The 21710-nt window shown below is 43.9% G+C and overlaps 1 protein-coding gene across 1 annotated transcript in view; it reads right to left on the reverse strand.

The window, feature by feature from the left end:
- The window catches only part of RCAN2 (regulator of calcineurin 2), a 268038-nt gene extending 247000 nt beyond the window's left edge, over positions 1–21038 (reverse strand). The window contains exon 1 of the mRNA XM_057555061.1: positions 20739–21038. The gene's annotated coding sequence lies outside the window, so the exon portion shown is untranslated. The remainder of the gene's footprint in view (positions 1–20738) is intronic.
- Between the last annotated feature and the right edge of the window lie 672 nt (positions 21039–21710).

The raw sequence follows: 21710 nt of genomic DNA on the forward strand, positions 1-21710 counted from the left end.
ATTTCCAAGCAGCTCAGCTAAGAGTGAGAGGGTTATACAGCTGGAAGACCACCTCAGTAGCCACCAACAGGGTTCTGCAAGAAGTGAGTGCTATGGACTGAACTGTGTCTCTCCCCCACACCACCAATTCATATATTGAAGCCTCAAGCCCTACTTTGTACTTGGACATAGAGCCTTTAGGGCACGGGTCCCCAACCTCTGGGCCGCAGACCGGTACCGGTCCGTGGCCTGTTAGGAACCGGGCCTCACAGCAGGAGGTGAGTGGCGGGCGAGGCAATGAAGATTCATCTGCCGCTCCCCATCGCTCCCATTACCGCCTGAACCATCCTCCCCAACCCCACCCGTGGAAAATCTGTCTTCCGCAAAACCGGTCCCTGGTACCAAAAAGGTTGGGGACCACTGCTTTAGGGAGTAATTAAGGGAAACTGAGGTTATAAGGGTGGGCCCTAGTCCTATAGGATTGTTGGTCTCAGGAGAAAAGGAAAAGATCTCAGTATCTCTGTCTGTCTGTCTCCCTCCCTCTCTCTCCCCACACAGGTACAAAGAGGTCATGCAACAACACAGCAAGAAGACAGTTGTCTACAGGCAGGAGGAGAGTCCTCACCAGGAAATGAATCAACTGGCACCTTGACCTTGGACTTCTCAGCCTCTAGCACTTTGAGAAGTAAACTTTTGTTGTTTAAGCCACTGGCTCTGGTACTTGGTTACCTGAGCTGACTGAGTTGACTCATACAGTAAGTGATGCCAAGCTTGAAAAGTGAGAAAGGGGTGGGGATAGATAAGGAGAAGAATCAGGAGAAAAACCTCCTCACAGAGGCAAGGGGAGGGGGTTTCAGGCAAGGAAGAGTGGTCGCTGGCATCCATGCCATGTAAAAGTCTGGGGAAGCTGAAGACGAAGCAATCACTTTGGTTTCCAGATTGCAGGTTCCATGACCTTCAAAAGAGCAGTTACAAAAAGGAGGAGCAAAGAGAAGTTGAACAGGATTAAGGAGTGAGTCGCTGGGAAAGAACACGTACAGCAGAAGATGTAGATCTTCTTTTAAGAAGGGATATGCAAAGCCTAGCCTCATCCTTAGGAGAAAGGCAAGGCTTATATTTCTCTAGGTGACCATATCTGTCTTATCGTTTTAGTACATTTCTTTGTAAATCAGGAAATCCTTTTAGGCACTGTTAGGGATTTCCAAGGTTGTGTTGAGGTGTTTTGCGACATCGTTCCATTTCTGACAAATACTAGATTAAAATGACATTACGGTTTTTCCACCTAAGAATCTCCCAGAAGCTTTGAAAATGTTTCCCCTTAGTCCAGGTAAATATCTGAAAACCTTTTACTTTATTGAGGTTGATGTTACAGCAATTTTCAGAAAATCCTCAGAAAGTCCTGCCAAGCATCCATCTCATTCGGAGATGAGTAACCTCAAAAGCTGCCTGGGGACACAGTGCTGCTCTTGACCTTAGCCCCTGGCCCCTCACACTGAGCATCATTAACTTCCAAGCAGGTTCCAAGCAGGTTCATTCTAAATATTTCTTTTACCTCTGCTTTAGTCCATCTTCCAACAGTGAGCGGCCCCATCTGACCACGGAGGGAACGCGGTTCGGGTCCACATTTCATCCCTAGCACCTGGCACACATCTTACAGGGGACTCAGGAACCACCTGTTCATACCTGGTCACCCGGAAACCAGGCCAGAGGAGAGGGCATTCTGCACATGACCGAGGATGCTTTCTCAGGACTCTATTCGTTAAGTAGGGGAGAAACCCTGTAACCACTGCGTGTTACCTCCCACAGCTTATATGGCAGAAGTCAAGGGTAAGCGTGGACAGAACACCATAGATGCGTCTCTGTGCCCGTTTCCAAAAATACTCATTTGAGCATGCTTCTGTCCTTGAAAAGCCATGTTCTGCCCAGGCTGATTAATTTCTTAACAATAAAGATGAGTGGCTTATTTTTAACTTGAGGCAGGCAGTGAATGGTTGAGTCCACTGGGGTGGGGTCAGGTGGGGTGTGAGTGCTTTCTTTTGAAAGGAGATGAGAGCAGGTCGCTGATTAGCTGGTCCTCCCCTCACTTCCCTGGTGTCATCCACCAGATGACATTTCTTCAAACAGGCAGAACAACTGTAATTCAGACATGCTTTAGTTATTGCAACTTCAAATTTATTTTGCCTTAATCACTTCCCTGCCTCCATTCTGGCTTCTGTAATGACATGAAAAGAGAGTAGTTGAAATGCTAGACCCTCCGGCATCTGACTGTTGCCTCTGCTCCTGTGCACAGCAGAATAGCTACTTGATTCCATGAGCTAATACTGGACAACAGGAGTTATGCTTATTCATTCAGCAAAGAAATATAGAGGGTCTACCATGTGCTGAACAAAACAAAGCAAAATGAACAACCACAGTGTCTGCTGTCATGGCTTTCAGAGTCAAACGGGGATGTCATGAGTCACCAAAAAGGGTCTTCTTTCTCTTTTCTCTTTTCAGTGTTTGTCTAACAGATGTTCTCATGAACTCCTTTTCAAAGTTTGAAAAAGAAGCAACATGAAGATGGGCTAAGTGAACAGAGAGTATATAATGGGAAAGCGCTGGTGGGTGAAGCTGAGAAGAATAATGCTTTTCATCTATTGTCACCAAAGCTATTATGCCGTTTGACCCTCCACACAACCTTATGAGATCGCAGGGCAGTTATTCTAATTCCCATTTTGCAGAGTAGAAAACTGAGGCTCAGAGAGGTTCAATAACTTGCCCAAGGTCTCATAGTTAGAATAGCATAATCAGGACCAAAATGAAGATCTCCTGAAACTTGATCTATTATTCCCTCCATCTCACCAGGGCAAAATAATGAGAAGAAAACCAACCAAACAATATATTTTTGTACCTTGGCATCCATAAAGTAAAACAAATGATCCATAAAGCTAAGGACACATTGTTTTGATAAGTAGAAAACAACCCAGTGAATATGAGTAATAACGTAATCAGAATGCTATCAACAGTCACCTAATCAAGCCCCAAATTCTAATAATACTTCTTGAGGGCTTGTCACATGCGAGGTGCTCAGGCATGGTGGACACAACGGTGGATCGCAAAGCACGGTGCCAGCCCCCACAGACTGTAAGACTCCTGAGGGTAGAAGGTTCTCTGGCTCATGCTCCTTGCCGGGCCCAAATTACGCACTCAGTAATTATTTATTGATTAAGTGGTCACTGCCGGCCTTTGTGTGCCACCGAAGGCAAGAAAGCAAGAAGGCAAAAGAAGGCGGTGGCTGCAGGAAGCGCTCAGAAGCATCCCCACGCTCGTAGAATCCTCCCCTTCCCCTCCCCAACCCTGGAACTTAACGATACGAGGCCTCTATGGGCTCTTAATAGTCTATTTACCAGACATAAAAAGTCAAAAATGGGAAAGCAGGGGCAAAAACTCTGAGCATTAGTTGATCCTCTTTAGGATAAAATTATTGGTGAGCGCTTTAAGGCTCAACTCCTAAAAATGATACGACTGACTCCATAACATTTGTGTGTAATACATACAAAAGCTAGTATCAAATAGTGTTCAAACCACTAGAGCATTACTGCCTGACTTCGAATCCCAGCCGTGCCATTTATCAGCTGTGTGACCTTGGCAAAGTCATCTAACCACTTTGTGCCTCAGTTTTCCCATCTGTCAACTGTGAATGAAGGTACTGTGACCATCAAACGGTATGCTACGGGTAAAAGTCTTAAAAGGACACCTTGCAAATAGTAAGAGCTTATGAATACAATATTATCTATTGAAAACAGATTTGCCAGATAACACTCCCAGAGCCATGAAAAAGTATAAAAATAAGGTAAAGTTAAAGATTCCTACAAAACCAATGCTCTCCTTTTCTCCCCACAGTCAGTTGAAGACTTGGCTGGGATTCAGGATCCATCTGTCTAGCCATCCTGAAGATGGAAGGACCCTTGCAGAAAGTAGTACAGTTAAAAATAACCTTGGTGGGGCTTCCCTGGTGGCGCAGTGGTTGAGAATCTGCCTGCCAATGCAGGGGACACGGGTTCGAGCCCTGGTCTGGGAAGATCCCACATGCCGCGGAGCAGCTGGGCCCGTGAGCCACAATTACTGAGCCTGCGCGTCTGGAGCCTGTGCTCCGCAACAAGAGAGGCCACGATAGTGAGAGGCCCGCGCACCGCGATGAAGAGTGGCCCCCACTCGCCGCAACTAGAGAAAGCCCTCACACAGAAACGAAGACCCAACACCGCCATAAATAAATAAATAAATAAATAAATAAAAGGCAAACTCTGGACTGTGAGTTCCTCAAGGTCCAGGAGCAAGTATCTTTTTTAAAAAATAAAAAATAAATAAAAAAAAATAACCTTGGAGAAAGGAATGGCCACAGCTCCTACAATAAAACCCTAGACATGTGGAAATGTTTGATGAACTTTTGGTTCAACCTCTTCCTAATGATGTCCCAAAGTTACTGAATACCTCTATCATTAGAGATGGCAAAAGAAAGAATTTCCATAGACCCTGTCTAAGAATAGCCCTGCATTTAAAGATGAACATTAAAAAATAATAATAGTGGGCTTCCCAGGTGGCGCAGTGGTTGGGAGTCTGCCTGCTAATGCAGGGGGCGCGGGTTCGAGCCCTGGCCTGGGAGGATCCCACGTGCCGCGGAGCGGCTGGGCCCGTGAGCCACAGCTGCTGAGCCTGCGCGTCTGGAGCCTGTGCTCCGCAACGAGAGAGGCCGCGACGGTGAGAGGCCCGCGCATCGCGATGGGGGGTGGCCCCCGCTTGCCACAACTGGAGAGGGCCCTCGCACAGAAACGAAGACCCAACACAGCCAAAATCAATCAATCAATCAATCAATCAAACATACGCATCTGATTCAAGATCGTCAATTAAAAAAAAAAAAAAAAAAAAAAAAAAAAAAAAAAAAAAGGTCCACATCAAAAAAATTTAAAAAAAAAAAAAAAAAAAAAAAATAATAATAATAATAGTAACCAGTGGTCATTCTCCTTAATGAAACACATTAATGAGGCTCTAAGTATGCTACGGATGCTATCACGGATGCTATCCTGATCTGTAGCAAAGACTAGAAGAGACAAAGGATGAAAGAGCTGGCAGGAACCTTGGGGACCATTCTGTCCAACCCCTTAATGATTTAAACTAGGAAGCTGAGGTCAAAGGGGCTCAGGGAAGGTCTTGTCTCTCATGGGGAAATGACAGCCAACCCAGAACGCAAGCTCAGCTCCTCTGATTCCAATCTTCACACAGCAGTGTTCTCTCTGCACCATTAGGGATGTCAGAGAATGCCAATAATGATAGTGTTAGATTGGGATTGACATATATACACTAATATGTATAAAATAGATAACTAATAAGAACCTGCTGTATAAAAAATAATAAAATAAAATTCAAAAAAAAAACAAACACTAATTGGGCACTTTGATGTGTTACACACTTTTCTACACATTTTATTAAAATAGGGAAACTTTATTAAAATTTTAAATAAGAGGAGGATGGTGACTTGTACACAGAAAAAACACTCCCTCTTTTAAAGGCTACACAAGGCTACTCAAAGCTGGTACTGCTCATATGCAGCCTTTATCTCCAGGCTTCCTAGACCTTAGTCCACAAGCTGCACTGCATGCCCACATGCTATAAAATTATCCTCTCCTCTCTTTGCATCAAAACTCACTGTCCTCTGTTGCAGTGCTCCAAAATCTTACTAGGAATTCGTCAGAAACAATACTAAAGCACTAAGGATAAATATACTGTCATATATTACCTTCTCTCTGAGTGTCTGCATTTAACAGGGCTTTCCTTTTCTTCACCCAAAACAGTAACTGATGTAGTCATTTTGGACAGACTCAGAGATCTTTCAAACCAGAAGCCTTTTAAATCCCATTACACTGTCATTATCTTCTCTACCTATGTGGGGCTGGTACCACTCCCTAGCCCGGTTCACAAATCTTTATGGTGGTGATGAGAAAATGCTTACAAACCATGGGTGATGTGCATACACAACTGTCAGTCATCAGAGTCAGGACCAAGAATGACAAAGAGTCCAAAGGCACCTTGATTGACAGGGCCAGTCCCAGGAGAACCACAGCAATGGAGAGTTTCTCCCAAGGTCAGACCTTAATCTTCCCAGACGCTATTTTCAGGTTGAATGGAAATGTCAATGCCTTATCCCAAAAGAAAGACTCGGGCAGGCTAGACCCCCAGTGAGTGGAGGAGCATATTTTTGTGGGGAAAGTTTTCATCATGCAGTGCAGAGGCATTTAGTTTGCTCAGATTTGAAAAATGTACGACCACTTTTTTTAGGGAAAAAAAAATCACCCTGCCTTCCCTCCCAATTTTGACTTAAATGGTTTTCTCTATAATGATACTTAAATATGTACAGACATAAAGCTGAGTCTTACAGTTTCAACTCCCCTAAAACCATCAAACTGCAACTAAATGCTCTAACAAAATACAAATGAAATTTTAAAACCAATCCAATTCAAACTAACAACACTGACTTACTATTCAGAGGATGATGATTTGCTAAATGTAATCCTCCATCCTCATTATGATTCTGGTATCAAAAACTGTAAGGCAGGTGTTCAGAATTCAGAATGCTCCCACCACCCACTTTGCAGTAGGACCCTGCTCCCCCATTTCTTCATTCACAGCAAAATTAAGTATTACTGGACCATCACGTGGCCTTCGCTGAAGGCAAGTTACATCGTAAGTCCACCAGTTCATTTCCATAAGCCCACGGCAACTGAAGTAGTATTGGCACCAACTGGATTGTAAATAAAAAGCACAAATTCAGGCACCAAAATCACGTGGCAGTATTATTCATTATAAGCTGGTCATCTGGATGATCCAGAATGTGCTAATATTATTTCAGATTACCACTGGAGAAATCCCACAAAATTTAAATGTTATCATTCAGAAGTCGTATGCCCCTCCCCCATGAATGCCCCTACGAATCCCACTCTGACGAGCAGTGGTGGGCAAGAGAAGCATAGAGACCATTGGTGAGTCCTGGCTCCGTCACTTCTTGCCTGTAACACCTTAGACAAGTTACTCAACTTCCCTGAGCCTCAGTCTCCTTGCCTAGATAAACCGGGATAAAAATGGAACCTACCTCACTGGGATGTTGAGAAGACTGTGTGATAACATGTGGAAGGTGCTTGGCCCAATGGCTGGTGCTTCATAGGTGCTCAATCAACAGCCACAGTCATTCCTGCTCAGTTACTTGACATCCAAGTTCCACAAAAAGAGGGAAGGATGCACTAGCATACCAAAACAGAAGCATTTCAAAAGAATTTGAGTCGGAGGTGGAAGCCTTTCCTATGACTGCCCGGGGGGGCAGTTCAGACAAGGCTACCAATCACACTTGTGCTTTGATATGTAATATGGATGTGGCACTAGAGCGGATTCTGAGAACAAGGGGCCCTTGGACAAAGTGAAAGGCGTCAAACTTTCATTCGAGTTTCTTACATCTTACAAAAAACCCGAACAAACTTTTTGGCCAACCCCGATTCTTGTGGAATTACTTATTTTTAAAGTTAAACAATTGGGGGAGGAGAAGAAAGGCTTTAAAAACATTTGAAAGTGTTCAACCGTCAATCTTGTCCTTCCGAATTCTTTAGAATGGATCCAGTGATCAGTTCATCTTACCACTGACCGGGTGCCCACCATATGCAAGCCCTTGTGATGAGTACAGGGGGCTCACAAGATGGTCTTCACCCTCAGGGCACTTACCATCCAGAGGAGAGGTAGGTAAACAAGAGGAAAGCTGAAAGCTTAGACTCTAAGCTTCACTAAAGACAGGGACTATGTTCTACTGGTTTCTATACCCCAGAGGCTAGCACCACACCTGGTACATAGTAGGGGTGAACAAATGAACGAATGAATGAATGAATACATGAGTGAATGAGCTATACAGTTTAGACTATGTATGTGCCGTAAATACAGATACAAAAAAAAAAAAAAAAGACTGATGGCTCTGCTGAGGGTTCAGGGATTGAGGAAACCTGGAAAAGATAGAACCTGAAGTGCAGGGCAACAAAACTTGCCACTCCATGACTCTTTGGCATGGAGATTATTTCCAGCTAGAAACAATCAAGGCCCAAAAGACTCAGGAAGAAACTTTGACCTTCTCCCTAACTGCCTGAAGAATTTAGATAGAGGGCCTCTTACAGGAATAGACTGTCACCAGAAATATCTGCAAAGAATACGGGCTAAGTGTAGGGGCGGAAACTCTTAAAGAACAGAGTCCATTCTGTGTCCCAGTGAGTCCGCCTGACCCAGCAAACGTTTGCTTTTCCATCTTCATGTGAATTGCCATCCTCCCTTTTGAGGTCCCAAACCATCACCCCCAACACCCTCTTTTGTCTTTAGCTGAAGGTGAGGGTTTCGGCCACTTTGGCAAGTTATTCAGTTTTCCTGGGTCTCTCACAGGTGCACATGTTATTAAACTTTTGTTTCATTTTCTCCTGTTAGTCTGTCTCATGTCCATCTAATTCTTAGACTTGCCAGAAGAAACTAGAAAGGTAGAGGAAAATGTCTTCCTCCCTGGCAGAAAAAAGACTAGAACTTCAAGAAGCAGAGATAGGAGATGGCCCAATTATAATTTTATACAGTTGCCATGGGCTGTAAATTAGTTCTCATTAGTAAAAATGTCCTCATTCTGATGATTATTATGTCTAGAATTTCTACAGCATCCTATATCTGTAAATTGTATGCAACTGCTTTTTAGTTTGGTATTTATTACAGGGACGTTTGATTTATTTATAAACAACCTGACGGTTCATCATTTATTTGAAAACGAAGCTGAAGAAATAATATCTGGGGTCTAGCAGTCATGGCTTAATGATTACTATTGGTCTCCTGGGGTTCTCTAATAAGTAGCCATAAAAAAGTCAATTGGCAATTAGGAAAAGAAATGTGTATATTTGGCAGCCTTTACATTGACATGATTGACAACAGGACTGACAGAAACTCTACAATCTAAGAAGAATAAATTCTTCATGCTATTAGCATATTGTCTTAAAAATAAACCATCGTCAATCCTAGGGTGAGAAAAGAGTATAAGAATGGTTTATTGCAGCAATAACTAGGATACCATAAAGGCTGCGTACAAATATCTCAAGAGTAGAAGCCCAAAAGCAACAAGAGACATCATTTCACTGATAGTTTGGAAAATCACTAAAAGGGCTGGCCTGATCAAAAAAGGAATAATTAAAACTGAATAAAAATCATCTGGCAAAGAAAACCATTATCTCAGAGATGATCTCTCACCAAACCAGATAATGAACCATTTCTACTAGATGTTCTTACATCTCTCTGGATGACCTCAAATAACTACTAGGTTCTTTTTTTTTTTCATATTAAAAATATTATCCTTTAGCTAAGTGTTTATGTTCTCCTGTCTGAACATCACTCCTCTTTTTTTGCAGGAGGAAGAATATCTCTATCTTTGTCTGTTTTTCCATTCTTTTGGAAGGAAGAAGTATTATTTTAGTTTTTCAAAGCCTTCGGGTCAATGAAATGAGGGTGTCTGAGAAGAATTTAGGGACAGATTCTAAAGGGAAAGTTCCCAAACTGAGTCAGAGCTAGGATTCCGCCACGATCTGGAGTCACTCCTCTGGAAATGGAGTAATTCAAAGAGAGCTCCTGGTGGATGGGGGGCAAAGCAGGAAGGCTGCTGTCATGATCTTTTGGGAAATCCACCACGTCAGGCCTCCAGATACACTGAAAACAGCCCCAAATACCAGTTAGGTAAACATCTCTAACCTTTGTCATTCTTGGATTTTCCTTCCTGTAAAGATATGTCCTCGAAATTTATACCGCCACAAAAAGCCCTAGGACTGCATATCCACTAAGGTACTTCTGATTTCGTTCAGATAAAATAACCTTCACAGGGTATCACACGTTGGCTTGAATTGTAAGACAATAGCCAGGTATGGTCGTGAGGACCTCGTCATGGTTGATCTGGGAGGAAGAGGTTAAATTAAAGGTGAGAAGAAGTACTGAAAACATGGTATATGTTTGGTCCTTCTCACTCCAGACAAAGTCCTTGTGATAAGAATCGTTAAATATGAGATTTTAAAAGCAATTTTTAAAGAATAAAACTAGAAGACTCACGAGGAACCACTCCACGTGGAGATTCCCACAGGTGGAGAGCGTGAAGGCCATGTCATGAATAATACAGGGTCATTTCCTCCAGGGCTTGTCCCTGTGGCCTCCAGGGAACTGTTTAGGTTAATAAAAATGAGCTTGAAGGAGCAGAGCCTCACAGGAAAAACCATGCAGCTGGGTCCTCCCACAGGGCCGCTGTGGCCTGTCCCCCTTGTAAGCTGTTAATGACTTTGCTAGCACGTAACTGAGCCCACCTAGAGCCGTCCTAAATGTCTTAATGTCCTAAGTTTCCAGCTTCATAGCAAGCCTCAAAAAGTGGTTGTGGGCTGGAGTCAAAGTAATTTGGATCTAGGGGCTTTTTGGGTTTAACATTTATCTCACCTCCACCCGGCACAACCTTTCCAAATCAGTCTGCACATCTTTGGGGGTTGCAAAAACCTTCTGGACCTTGCAGAATGATACCGGACCTCTCAGTGTGATTGTGAACCAGAACGAGAAGGAGATCCCCTCTCCCCATCCGTGATATCTCAAGAGGCAGAACCAAACCAAGGTCCAGCTTGTAAGCCAAGAATCTCCACGGATACACACTATTATAGATAAAATAGATAAACAACAAGGACCTACTGCATAGCACAGGGAACTATATTCAATATCTTGTAATAACCTATAATGAAAAAGAATCTGAAAAAGAATACATATACATATATATGTGTACGTATAACTGAATCACTTTGCTGTACACCTGAAACTAACACAGCATTGTAAATCAACTATACTTCAATTAAAAAAAAAAATCCCCACGTGAGCTGTGGCACTTGGACACAAGGTCAGAAGGTATGCCTTGAAAATCTGACCAAGCAAATATTTCAATTCAGAGCTTCACCTAAATGTCACCTTGTCAAATTCTGAAGTTTAATACTAAACAACAGCTGTGTGTGGAACAGAAATCACCAAGAGACAGAAAAATAAGAAAATAAAGGATACCGACTAAACACATTTATGATATGTCAGTTGCTGAATATCCTCCCTGACCAAAATTTAACCTTTTTATAAATGGTTGTTTGTACATCAGAAAAGATCAAATGAATATCATTAATGCCCACAGCAGGAAAAAATTAACATATTCATGAATTAGTACTTTGCTTTCACTTGCCTTGTCAAGGCTGAGACTTTGCTTTTAGACAAATAAAATTTTGTTTGAACTACCATTAATTTATCTGTATTTACCGTCCTCCATTTCAAAATTCATATGATGATACCTGTAACCAAATAAATAATTTATTTCTGTACAAAGGATTAAACCTCAAAAGAGAAGTATAAATTGTACTTTGTTTATACAAAACACTTGGCCAGACCCCATCACTTGGCTTTTATCTTTAATTAGCTACAGAAGTCAAAATAAAAATAAATTATATTAATTTAGCCTGTATTTCAGATAATTTTATGGGGGAAAATAATTCACATTGGCTGTTTACCTCAATAAATTGGTCAATATAATCGACATAGTTGATGGTAGCCTAAGAATGAATGCAGAGGCTTTCTGGGGAAAGACGAATTTGATTAGTCATTAAATTAAAATCCTAGAATAATGACCATTTAAGTGACTTTTAAGAAGATTCCAATTGATTATTCTAGTTATTTCTTCAAAATGATTTACTCTGCGTCATATCTCATTTCATGGAAGGTGAAAAAAGAGACATACCTGTCTGCAGCTTGCCCCAAAGGCTCTGCCGTCAGTGGAAGGGGAACCAGTCAAAACCAAGGAAAGCAACAATAGAACTAATGCAAATAAGCATGCATATTTGCTGTTAATCTTTCAGGATTTGAAAGGCAGGGGGCACTATTTCTCACTTAAGCAGAGGTTGTTTCATTCTATTTAGTTTAAGTCAGCTTTACTAGCTCGGGTTACACACATCCATATGCCAGGTCTCTGATAACAGAACCACCAGGAAAGAAGCTAATCCACCCAAGTCAACTCTCCTGCAAACACTCAAGCATGTGAAATCTACCAGACGCTGACCCACCCATCCTCAACTGCCACAGAGAAAGCCCAGCTTCCTTGAAGTGCTGGGTAAGCAGTCGGGGTCATCTTTGAAAAGCGTGAATACCAGCCACCCCTTACATAAAGAGTGCTTACAAGCGGGGCAGAGGTGAGAACTAAATTCTCATGCATTGCCTGTGGGACCGTTAATTAGTACAACCTCCTGGAAAAACAATTAAAAGCAATGTCAAAATACAGAGAAAGCCTTGGGCTTCCCTGGTGGCGCAGTGGTTGAGAATCTGTCTGCCAATGCAGGGGACACGGGTTCGAGCCCTGGTCTGGGAAGATCCCACATGCCGCAGAGCAACTGGGCCCGTGAGCCACAACTACTGAGCCTGCGCGTCTGGAGCCTGTGCTCCGCAACAAGAGAGGCCGCGATAGTGAGAGGCCCGCGCACCGCGATGAGGAGTGGCCCCCGCTTGCCGCAACTAGAGAAAGCCCTCGCACAGAAATGAAGACCCAACACAGCCATAAATAAATAAATAAATCATAAAATAAAAATTAAAAAAAAAAATACAGAGAAAGCCTTAAGAAGGTCCACCTATTTGAGCCAATAATTCCACTTCTAACCATCTAGCCTGAGCAAACGATCCAAAATATAGAGAAAATGACAATCAAAGATGTTCATCAAAGTATTATTTTTGATATTCTGGATAATTGGTAACCATCTAAGTGTTACAGGGGAGAAGATAAATGAATTTGGCAATATCATCCATGGGAATTCTGTGTGGCTGCTGAAAACGATGCTCATAAAGACTGTTGACATGAAAAGTTATTTAAAATGTTTGATGAAATGCACAGGATGCTCGGTATGATCCTGCTTTCACAAAAATATGCATATCAAAAAGACTGAAAGGAAATACACCAAAATATGAGTAGTAATTATCATTTGCTCATGGTAATATGCGTGCTTTTAATTTTCTTTTGTTATACTATTCTATGTCTTCCAAAAATTTTACAGAAAGCACATATGTCTGAGAAAAAGAAAATATTTTTAAAGATCAGGGCAGAGGGTCCCTGTTTTTCCTGCTGAGTGGACAGACCGCAGCGGACACTAGGAAATACCTCTAGCCTTCTTGAGCAGATGCCATTTCCCACCTGTCACTCACACTTTATGTAAAACCTGGTGATGATTTCCTGCCCTCCACATCATGCCTATGCCTCCCTTGACCCTGTCTTTGAGTTTCTGCTTTCCTTGTTTATACTGAAATACCCCTCTGGCAGCTATCTCTTCTCTGTAAGCCATGCTCTCTACACCCCTTCATCAGCAGGACCCAGTTCCACGGCCTGGTCAGCTTCTTCCTGGCCCAGCGTGGTTGAGTCTTGGCACTGAACAAGCAAGTTACCCTTGAAAGAAGCAGGCATCATAACACAAACTACGAAAGAACAGGGCAAGGAAATACAGTTTTCTTAATGCATTCTAAGACAAATATCATATGATATCACTTATATGTGGAATCTAAAAAAAAGATACAAATGAACTTATGTACAAAACAGAAACAGACTTACAGACATAGAAAACAAACTTACGGTTTCCAAAGGGGAAAGGGGTGAGGGATAAATAAGAAGTTCGGGAGTAACATATACACACTACTATATATAAAATAGATAAACAAGAAGGACCTACTGCATAGCACAGGGAACTATACTCAATATTTTGTAATAATCTATATGGGAAAATAATCTGATAAAGAATATATATGGATAGACACATATATATGTATAACTGAATCACTTTAGTATACCTGAAACTAACACCACATTGTAAATCAACTATACTTCAATTCAGAAATAAATATAATTAAAAACTAAGAAAAAAATGCATTCTATAAAAGCATTTCATATATTGCGGACTTCCTTCCCCTCACAGACCTGGTGCTATACCAGACCCAACTGTATCTGATCTCTTGGGAGCTCCCTACTATGACAATCATCCTTAACACATTCCGTGTTTCAGTGCATCTTCAAAGACCCATAGCATTTCACCCTCACGACTCTGTAAGGCGGGGAGATCAAGGTTTATTTTCCTAATTGTACCGATAGGAAAACTGCAACTCAAGAGTCTGGGCTCTGAGTGGCTCAGACCCCCCATCCTCGAGGCGTGCTCCTCTGTAAATAGTGGTGATAATACCCGTGTGGGGGGAGTTGTTGTAAGGATTAAATGAGATATCGTATGCAGTCTGCTCAGCATCGTGTTTGGAACAGGGGCAGCATTCAACAAATGCCAGCTCCTATGACTGTTAGGTCAATGGGAAGCTCAAGGTTACATAGCTGGGAAGTGACAGCGCCAGGCTGTGAAGCCAGGCTGTGAAGCCAGGCTGTTTCACACCAAGTCCACACTTTTTATACTTTATTCCCAACACTGTAAGAGGAGTATTAAGGCATGGCTCAAGCCCTTACAGAACTTATAATACTTTGTAGCAGGCATATCTCAACCGCATGAGACAATAAAGCAGTGATTCCCACAAAGAACTAAGGCAACGGTAATAAAGACTAGGATATAGCTCTCAAACTACACAATTCTTTTGTCCAACAGCTACCATGCCAGCATCTTCTTATGCGTACATTCCAAAGCTCAGGAACCCCATGTTTCATCCCTGTTTCAAAGTGAGTGGATATGGGGAAAACAGATATGAAAATAAGTCCCTTCCCATCCTGACTATAGAAAACATTTTCTGTGGGCATTCTGAACTGCAGGAAGTCTGAGCTATTTTTGGAAATTTCTCTTTAACTTCTAGAAAGTACCATTCACAATCACACATATGTTTTAAGGGACTTCAAAACAGCTTCAACTGAGTTTAAGTCTGCTCCACCTTTTGAAAAACTCCTCAACTCTATTAATTAATTTTACCTACAACATGACACCTGGCAGTTGGTAATACAGAAGAAAAGATACAGGACAGTGAATACTTTATAGGCAAAGGCAGAAAGTTCTCCAAGTTAGAAGCACAGCATGTGCAGGCACACGCAGAGTAGGAAGTCACTCGGTCTCCTTTACATTTGGTGCTATAATCGGGGAATCCAGGACCGCCAACCCTAAGCAATACTATTTCTTTACAGCAATCTTGGCCTATTTATCTGACAAAAGAAGAGTGTAAAACTTTGTGTTGTGGAATGTTGACACTTTTTCATATCTAAGAGGGTACTTTATCAATGAATACTTGAGATGCGTGTTTTGAAAGGTATTTAATGGGCTGTGTGTTTTCATATTCCCAATATATACTACTTTCTAAGAGAGAGAGAGAGAAATGATGATCACTAAAGGGTGGTCCTTAGCATAACTGAAGTAGGAGGGGTTTATCTTTGGAAATACTCTACCTCCCTTTTCTGCATGTCTGTTATCCTGGGTGGCGAGGGGTGAGGACCCCCACACACTCACTGAGCATCTTCAGTGGGGCAGACTCGTGTGCAGTGCGTGCTCTATGTAATCTGTTTTGATCCTTACAACAAACAACCTTACAACACATGTATTCATCACCCCCATTATCCAGAGATAAGGAAACTAAGTCTCATAGAATTTAAGTGACACTTAATTTAAGTGTCTAAAATACAGATACTAGACAGTGATTACAGAGATTCCTCCACTGCGGTGCCGTCTGGGTTTCCCCTGCCTGAACTGGGCTCCCCCAACCTTAGGCACCCCCATCAGCTCTGGCACTATGGACCAGTTACCATCAAGCTGTTAAGGACAGGCCACCACTTGAGTTCACCCTCTTAGAATAGGAACAGGTCCCATTCCTATTCTGAAAGGGACCAGGCAGGCATGATTTTAACCCAAATCTATGGCTCGAGTAGTAAAATTTGAGACAGGATGGCAGGACTTCAGAATGCCCAGACTCTTTAGAGATCATCTAGTCAACCTCTTCCCCCATGAATATGCAGATTTAAAATAACTAAAGCCTGAGAGGGGATGGGATTTTGCAGAGGTCACCCAACAAATCAAGTGCAGGGCCCGGATGAGAGCCAGAACTTCTCACTCACTCCCATTCTCTTTTATGGCATCGGCTACAAACATTCAAACACAGGGTAAAAATACACATTCTAGGCTAAACAGGAATGATTTCAAGGTTATTAATTCACACTGGCTATTCAGAGTGTTGGCCAGACTGCCTGAGCTTGAACCCTGGGTGCCCTTCTTACTGTGTGACCTAGATAAGGTACCCTCTCTTTGCCTTGGGTTCCTTATCCATCATATGAGAATAACAATAGTGTCCGCCTCATAAGGTTATCATGAGGATCAAACATGATAATCTGTGTAGAGCTCCACCTTCTTTATGCTTGGCATAAAGTAAGCACTGAATAAATGTTACATATTGTTGTTATCGTTTGAATTATTACCATTATTACTACTACTAGTTCAGATAATTGACAGTTAATACTTTCACTCTGGGGGAAGAAGGCAGCAACAACTTCCTGCTATCAAATCATCTCCTTCTTCTCCAAAGGCAGCACTAGACAGTCTCAGGAATGAAGGTGAGTCAGATGAATGGAAGTTAGCACCAGGAATGAAGAAATTACCTTTGAAAATAAAAGTGCCTACAAAGTATTTTTATTTGGATGTTCAAAGTCAAAATTCCCCATCTTTCTCAAAACAACTCTTTCTCATTTTATAGTTGACCCTTGTACAATTCGGGGGTTAAGGGCGCTACACATACCCTCTTCCAAGAGGAAAATCTGAGTCTTGCTATCTCTGCCTCGAAAACAAAAGAATTGGTAAATGACTCGCCCAAGGGCAGGAAGCTGAAACAGTTTGGAGAGAATCAGGACTCAAACCCCAGGTCTTTTGATTCCATACATTGTGATCTCTAATCACAGTTCAAACCCTGTTGTTCAAGCATCAACCGTACTTCCTTTCTCCACTCCCCACCCCCTGCCCAGTTTTACTGAGATATAATTAACATAAAACACTGTATTAGTTTTAGGTATATAACAATTTGGTATATGTATATATTGTGAAATGATCATCATAATAAGTTTAGTTGACATCTACCATCTTACATAGTTACAAATTTTTTTCCTTATAATGAGAACTTTTAAGATCTACTCTCTTAGCAACTTTCAAATATACAATACAGTATTGTTAACTATAGTCACCATGCTGTACATTATACCCCCAGAACATATGTATCTTATAACTGGAAGTTTGTACCTTTTGACCACCTTCACCCATTTTGCCCATCCTCCGCCCCTCGCCTCTGGCAACAACAATCTATTCTCTGTATTTATGAGTTCGGTTTTTTTAGACTCTACATATAAGTGAGATCACACAATACTTATCTTTCTCTGACTTATTCACTTAGCACAATGCCATCAAGGTCCACCCATGTTGTTGCAAATGGCAGGGTCTCCTTTTTATGGCTGAATAATATTCCATTGTATATACATATATACCAGATTTTCCTTATCCACTCATCCATCAATGGCCATTTAAGCTGTTTCCATAACGTGGCTCGTATAAAAAATGCTGTGATGCACATGGAGGTGCACATATCTTTTCAAGTTAGTATCTTCATTTTGTTTGGATGAATACCCAAAAGTGGGATTGCTGGATCATGTGGTAGTTCTATTTTTAATTTTTTGAGGAACCTCCATACCGTTTTCCATAGTGGCTGCACCAGTTTACATTCCCACCAAGAGTGTAGGAGGGATCCCTTTCTCCACATCCTCACCAACACTTATTTGTGTCTTCTTCAGTTTCTTTCATTATTGTCATAGTTTTCAGGAAACAAGTCTTTCACTCCCTTGATTAAATTTATTCTTAGGTATTTTATTCTTTAGGATGCAGTTACAAATGGGATTGCTTTCTTAATTTCTCTTTCTGATAGTTCGCTATTTTAGTGTATAGAAATGTAAATGATGTTTGTGCATTGATTTTATATCCTGCAATTTTACTGAATTTGTTTATTGGTCCTAATGGTCATTTAGTAGAGTCTTTAGGATTTTCTATGTATAATACCATGCCATTAGCAAATAGAGACAGTTTTACTTCTTCCTTTCTGATTTGAATGCCTTTTTTTTTCTTGCCTAAATGCTCTGGCTAGGACTTCCCAGTACTATACTAAGGAAAAGTGGCAAGAGTGGGCATCCTTGTCTTGTTCCTGATCTTAGAGGAAAAGTTTCAGTTAAAAGTCCCCATCTTTCTTAAACCTAATCATTCTCCTTGCCTTCCTATCTCAGTACAAAGCCTGACCATCCGTCTAAACATCTTAAGCTTCTCCTTCCACACTACCAACCACTTCGTGACCTAGAGCCACTGATTCTCCCTCTGAAATGGTTTTCTGTAGATCTCTCTTCTCTTTCCCCATTCTACCTGGTTCAGGCACAATTAATTGTACTTATTTTTTTTTGGTCTGGACCGCCTTAGTGGTCTAAAATCTGAGCTCATTCTTCTTTGCAACCCCACCTACTCACCGCCTCCAAAGTCACTTTTGCAGGATGAATTAGATCAGATCATTTCTCCCATACAGGCTGCACGGCTTCTCCTCCTCTGCAAGGTATATTCATAGCCCAGGCTCACTGAAACACCCCCCTCCCAAACTCTCCTGCCACCTCCTCACTGCAGAACACCTACAAGTTCTTTGAATGTGACCTTTCCTTCAACGTGGAACACCTAGCTGCTTCTCTATAGAGATCCAGTCTGAACATGAACTTCTCTGCAAGCTCTTCCAGGTTCCCTGCACCCTTCCTTCCCTGGGCTCCCACTGAGCTTGTTCCTATCACCACTAAACACGCATCATGCTGAGCATTACCACTTAATTTTCTTATCCTTTTCTGCTAGATTGATTTCTGAACAACATGGGCCTCATTCTTGTAGCCTCTGGCACAGGGACTACATAGCACACAGTAGGTACTTAAATTAACTGCTGAGTAAACTGAGTGGATGGTACAGAAAATAACAGGAATGGGAAAATGAGACCACAGCGACTAGCAAAGTTGATCTCAATAAAGCTAATTTCTATAACATACATGACTAACTGCAAACGATTATGCAAGTAGTTTTTAAAAGAGTGTGATGCGTACTTGCAAATGACAAAGCTCTCAAGTTCCCACTTATGCCTGTTAACTGTTCATCACTGGAGAGAGAGAGCCACATCCTCCCTAATTTCGTTGGGTTCTGCAGGAGCTGCAAACAAGGCATTTGGAAAGCTCTTGGAATCCTGCAGCTTTAGTTGAGGACACATCCCCTCATAAAATTCTACGAACTGGACTCAAGTAGTAGGTGCTCAGTAAACGCTGCTTCGATTTGCAGTGGATTTGAAAGCAAAGAGCGACTCACATTTTAGACTAACTCAACGCAGTGACTGGTTGTACTTAAGATAATAGCTCTAAGGCTAAAGAAAATCAATGGGAGACTGAAAAGCAGCCAAATGTTCACGCCCCTGCCTTGTTCCACAGTCGATGCTTATCTGCTTCTTGATCCTTTCTAGCTTCTAGGCTTTTCTTACTTCATAGTGTTCCTGGAATGGAGTGGGCCAGTTAGCAAGTGTTGCCCTGTGCCTGTGATACACTTGCCCTGTGTTTTGTGTGGATGTAACATGTGTGAAAGTTGAGCTGCGTTATTTAAAATGTCCTACTTTTCCTAAAGCCTCCCCTCCGTATGACAAGTGGGATTCTGGCTTAGGGAAGAGAGAAGGATGGACTGGAATGCTCTAGCATCTTTCATCTCCAGTTGTGGGACACAGGTTAAAGGGAGCTCAGAAACTTTTGTTTGTACTGAAAGGATACTTCAAAAAAAAAAAAAAAAAGCGTAGGCAGCAGACTCATTAGATGTCCACTGAACACTTCTATCTTAATGTACTAAATAGGAAAGATTCAAAGCATGCACTCTGCTATAATTCATTTTGGGATAAGAGAAAGACAGCAGTGCCTTGGAGAATAAATCATTAACTGAAAGTCAAACGGAGACACCCTGGAAACCAGTGAAACCAGGAGGCAGCCCAGGGATCAGGTGGCTGGGATTTGCCTGTTCCCTCTAGTGACTTCTAGAGAGAAGCATCCCACAGGCAGGAGGAACTCGGCACACTGCGCTTCCTTCTATTTCACTTTTCAAACTTGAAGTTATTTTTAGATGACCCAAGCCCGCTAATCCCAGGCAGGACAATTCCCAGCCCGCTGCGTCTCAAAGCACCTTCCCCTCCCCAGCACTTTCCTTAAAGCACTGGGAAAAGAGGCTCCGATTTCCCGTCCGCTCTCTGCGTTCAGACCACCTCCCCTAATCCCCTCTCCAAATCTCAATCCCGGGGACCACAGGCGTCATTCCCGCTCCTCCACTTATGCACCTGCTGCTGCTGCTACTACTAGAAAGACGAACCGGTGGGCCACTAGGAGTGGGGAAGGGGCTCCTTGAGACCCGCGCCCTCTAGAGGGGGTCAAGGGACCTCGGTCCCCACGGCCGCCGCGGGAGCTGAGAACTGGATCTGGAGACCACCCGCCGCCACGGCCACCGCCCCCGGCCCAGCCCCTTACCCCGCCCGCTCTCGGCCGCCCCCCGCCGCGGTCCCCGACCCGGCCCGGGGGCCGCGCGCAGCCCCGGCAGGACAGGACAGGACAGGACAGGGTGCCGGGGCGAGCGGGCCGGCGCCGTTACATAACCGACCTGCTGGTCGTCCGCGATGCGTCGGTGGAGGCGGAGGCGACGGCTGGGCGGTCGGCCGGTCGGCGGAGCCGGCCACTGCTGGCGTGGCGCGGCTGCTCACCTGGCGGCCGGGCCGAGAGCGCGCGGGGACGGGCGCGGTGCCCGCGGGCCTGGGCGTGGGGCCGTGCGCGGCGCGCCCCGTCTCCCGGGCTCCGGCTCCGGCTCCGTGGGTCCGCGGGTCTCTGCCTCCCGCCCGCTCCTCGCCGCAACCTCAGCGGCCGTCACCCGGGACAAAGCGGCTCCGGGGAGGGGCCGAGCCGGCGGCTCTGGCAGGAGCCAGCGGAGATGGGCGCGCCCCCAGCTCCGACTCATCGCGCCAACCTCCAATCAGACCCCGGGAAACCGAGAGCCCGTGTCTGGCCTCCTCTCCTCCCCTCCCGCCTGACCCCGCGCCCTTCCCCGTCCCCCACGCACTCCCCTTCCCGGGCACTCCCCCTGCCCTCCGCCCCGGTGCCCCGGAGGGAGTGAAGACCCTCTGGGGACCGAGCGCAGGAGACGGTCCGTAGGAGTCCCGGGGGGAGGGGCTCCTCGGGGTCACGGCCGGGGCGGTGGCCTCCTTGGGGGTCGGAGTGGGCAGGGGGCTGATGCTGAAGCTAAGGGTGGCAGGGCAGCGACGGCCGGGAAGAAACTGATAGAGAAGCAAACTGTGGGTGGGGAATACTGAGCTGATGGAGCCCCCCTACTCCGGCTGAGGAAAGGTCGAGAAGCCCCTCGAGGGAGGGTCCTGGGGCGTTGCGCTGGGTGGGCGCAGGCACCCGATGGCTGGCTCCCCGGCCCCGCCCCGCGCTCGCGGGGGAAAGTGCCCTGAGCGGGCCGTGGCTTTGCCAGGTTTCCCAGCCACCAGACCTGGGGGCTGAGGGCTTCAAGGACTCCTATTGTGTGAGAGCCTGTGACACAGGAGTGGGTGGCATCCTACAGTATCGTACAGTAAAA

This window comes from Balaenoptera acutorostrata, chromosome 10, assembly GCF_949987535.1.
Source record: "Balaenoptera acutorostrata chromosome 10, mBalAcu1.1, whole genome shotgun sequence".
In the NCBI taxonomy this organism is placed as follows: Eukaryota; Metazoa; Chordata; class Mammalia; order Artiodactyla; family Balaenopteridae; genus Balaenoptera; species Balaenoptera acutorostrata.